The sequence below is a fragment of the Asparagus officinalis genome, chromosome 7, assembly GCF_001876935.1.
Source record: "Asparagus officinalis chromosome 7, Aspof.V1, whole genome shotgun sequence".
Taxonomy (NCBI): domain Eukaryota; kingdom Viridiplantae; phylum Streptophyta; class Magnoliopsida; order Asparagales; family Asparagaceae; genus Asparagus; species Asparagus officinalis.
In genome coordinates, this window is record NC_033800.1 from 8,908,075 (window position 1) to 8,912,320 (window position 4,246).

The 4,246-nt window shown below is 36.5% G+C and overlaps 1 long non-coding RNA gene across 1 annotated transcript; it reads right to left on the minus strand.

The window, feature by feature from the left end:
• On the minus strand, positions 578-3,759 carry LOC109848480. Its single transcript, XR_002248803.1, has 3 exons — positions 3,481-3,759; positions 1,828-1,945; positions 578-927 (listed from the first exon to the last, which is right to left on the minus strand). It is a non-coding gene; the product is annotated as an uncharacterized LOC109848480 (long non-coding RNA).

Sequence of the window (4,246 nt, forward strand, 5' to 3'; positions counted from 1 at the left end):
TCTTGAGCATCACCGACTGGTGTTTTTATGTTGCCCCCACCCCCCGTTCCTAGGGTGGCCAAACGGGGTCGGGTCGGGTCGGGTCATAGTTAACCCGACCCGTATAAGTGTGACCCGACCCGACCCATTTAATAAATGGGTCAACATGACCCGACCCGTTTATTAAACGGGTTACCCGACCCGACCCATATAACCCGAATAACCCGTTTAAGAACTTATGGTGTTTTTTCACCTCCAAAATACAAGTTGTAACATAACATCAACGCCTCTGAGTTTGGTTGTTTTGTTGAGCCCATAAGTGTTGCTATCTATTCTGTTTAGGACTAATTCCATTGATATCTGATGGCATGGCCAATATCTTACCATCTTAAATATATATCATGAATATAATAAAATGTTATGATTTAAAATCGATCATGCATGTAAGAAAAATTGATAAACACATAAACTTAACCACGCAATAGTTGACAGGAAAAGGATGAAAAAGCAACGCTTTGTACACTTAATCGTTTTTCAACACAAAAAAATGCTTCATCATTTACATTATGTATCACCAGCACGCATATACACTTAATCGTTTTTCAACACAAAAAAATGCTTCATCATTTACATTATGTATCACCAGCACGCATATGTAAACTTAACCAATGCTCTTCTCCCTACTAAAATGCAATTTCCTCCACAGCCTTCAATTTGGCACACCATACAAGAACCCATCACAATATTCACTATAATTCAAAACTCTCTACAAGCTAAAAAAGAAAGAACACAGACTATATGATGAATCTAAACTTTTCTCATTATTGCAGAGAAACCTTGTTTCATAAAGGAGCTGCACAAGTAGTTCTAACTGATTACACCGGCTCTTCCCCGCGACTGATTACACCGGCTACAATGCACGACCCTCCTCGCTCTTCCCTGCGACATCTGCAGGGATGTAATACATCAAAATGAAGCAGACAAAGAAAATAAATGCATTACTATTACAAATCAAGTGTTAGTTTATCTGCAATTTTTTTGAGCTGACATGCAAATTGGATGAAACAAGTGCTGTACTTTTCTTCATACACAATAAAAATCCAATTACTATTCCTAAGTAGCTATTTCTTAACCAAAACTGAAAATATTTTCATTTCGATCCTAACATTTGCTGCAGCAGCTCTATTTAACTCTTATGTACATGATATACATAAACTAGTGTTCGCTAAAAGAGCATATTACTCAAACCAATCAAAATTTAGACAAAAATTAACTTTTTGAAAAAGAATAGACAACAACATGATAGATTAAGAATACATTGTTTTTCTACCTCCATCTTCAAAAGATTGTAAGGAGTGAGTTTTAGAGAGAATATGAGAGTTGATTATGTATGTTAGGTTGAGAGACTAAGAGACGAGAGTTGAGTGGTTCCTATTATAGTTCTATCTAATACATAGTGAATTTCTCTTATTATTGCCCCATGGATCTAGGTTGAAGTTGGTTGACCGAACCACGTAAATCTTGGTGTTCTTTCTTCTTGATTGTGGTTGTTTTATATATTGTTGATTGTGGGTTAGCTTCCAAATTGCATAAATCGTAGTAGGCGGGGAGACAAATTCCCTAACACTGTGCATATGAATAGACAAATGCGAACATAATCACACAACAATATTGTTCAGGAACCAAAGGTTCATTTTGACCCGAGGATCCGAGCTAAGAAAAAGAGAAGACAAAAGCTGCTAATTTTCTTAACCGTTTCATTCTTTAAGTATCTTTTCATGTCAGAGACTTCTATTCAGAATGAATTCAAACATTATACACCATAATAAGATAACTTCACATTCTCACCGTTTTGGTATATCTTCAGGTATCTGGTTCCCTGGCTGTGAGAAGAAATGTTTGGCATTTTGAGCCACCTCTGCTTCCAGTATTGCTTCCAGCACGATATCTGATCCTTTAGGCTTACCTGGGCATTACATCAAAATCCAAGATTGCTTTAAGATGAGCATATGCAAGTAGTAAAAGTAGGGAGTGAAATAGAAAACAATAAATATATAAGACTAATATTAATTTCTGACACTTTTCTAGGACACTCTGTCGATGTCGTAATTTATGATTATTAAATACTTACGTCATACTAATTGTGTATTATTAACTATTAAGATATATATTTATCATCCATATATGTTAAGACCAAATTAATAGAAACAAATTGAAACAGAGATTCACACATAGCAAAGTAAATATGCTTCAGTATAATAGAGGAGATAGATTTGGTTGTTATATAGAAAGATGTATTTAGACCAATTCCCTGATCGATCGGACCTAGGTAAACATAATATCAAGTTTTGAAATATCAGCAAATACCAATAAATCAGCTGTACTTATCAGGAAATTAAGCACGTTGAACAGAACTGCCCAAAACAATTGATACTGTCAATATTAGCTAAAAAAGGACTAACAAATATTGCATTGGCTAATAACACCTAACATGAGTACGATTACATTTTACCATAGTTAATTTTATAATATCATATTAGGAAAACTGAAAAGAAATCAATCACAAGAAAACTTAAAATTAAACAAACTTATTTCATATGCTGATACTTCAACGCAAAAGTGATGAAACTGTCAAACTACTGCCACCAATACAAATAAGTGAGATTTTTAAAGGAGGGTTGATACGAAAAACTCCCTTCTCCATTGGCAAGTTTAACAGTAGCAGCACAACAGGCTTATTTGATGCAGGACCAACTGATTGATGAACATCTACAAATCTCTTAAGAAATGTGGTAGGCTTAGATCAAAGTTACTGATAGATTTGGCAATGAAAACCTTCTAAACTCGAATACATGTAACTAGAAAGTGATGATGCATCCTTTTGTAGACTACATGAGATCAAAGTTACTGATAGAACATAAATCAAAATTTTCTTCTTGGCGTACATCACACAATCTCAAGAGAGGTTTTTTTAGGCTGTTCTAAAACAAGAATGCCATACTATCATTAAGAAAGAGAGGTAAAAAAAATTTTAAAACAACAATATTCCATTGCTAACCTAGCAAGGGAATTCAAGCACTAATTACCATTATTATTTATGCTAATATTAAATGGGATAAGATAGAACAAGCCCACTGAGTAGAGAAATCAAAGGAAAGAAGTTCGGCAAATGTAAAATGCTCATGGTATGATAATTGCTAGGGAACAGATAAGTCAGAAATCTCAATCGTTCATGCACATTCTTAAGTTAATTCCAATCTCTAGAGTGCAAGAAGCAAGTGAAAATCTCCAAAAATCAAACCATAAACCAATAGTCAAAATTGAACAAGAATGCAACAGAAGCTCTGATACTCCATGCTCGTGAACTGTTTTAGGTACATAGTTTAACCTAGAATTCCTCAAAATTCCTCAAAAATCAACAAAATTACAACCACAAAATCAAGCTAAGATCTTAGTCTCCTAATTTTAACCTAGAATTTAGAAATCGGGGCTGAAAATTACCTATCTAGGGTTTCTGATCTGATCCTTGAGCACTTGAGAGAAAGTCGAAGGTGGCGCTTGCGCTCGAGGGGAGAGGAGATCACAGGCCCTGGGGAGAGAGGAGATCCAGGATGAAGCTCGAGATTCAGGCAAGAGGAGATCAAAGGTGGGGCTCGAGCTTGAGGAGAGAGATCGGAGATGAGCTCGAGATCGGAGATGAGCTCGAGGATAGAGATCGGAGGTGATGAGTTTTTTCCGGAGACGAAGGGACCAAGGGCTTCTTCGTTTATGAGAGACGAAGCGGGTCGGTGTTATACGGGTTGTTATATGGGTTATACGGGTTGATAAATGGGTCAGACGGGTCAACTTAATTTACCCATTTAATAAACGGGTCAGTTCGGGTTGACCCGTTTATGACCCGACCCATATAACTTGACCCATACCCAATATAAACGGGTCGGGTCGGGTCGGGTTGATGGGTCGGGTCATAAATTGCCACCCCTACCCGTTCCTCTTCACTCAGTAAATGTTTAGAAATTTAGCAGCAAATGTTCCGTAAGAACGATTCAGCTCTATCCTGTTACTATCTCTTCTTGCTTTGGCTCTTCTTTTTGAAATAATCCGAGAGTTCTGATATCAAGAGCGCAATTTGGCGCGCTTCAAATTTTAATTATATTTGGGAGAAAATAATGCAATAATCGAGCTCAAGCTAGAGACCGAGAGCAATATTTACTGCTTTTTAAAAAAAAAATTTTTTTTTTGGAAGCGAGCAATGCTGGATCTGAAC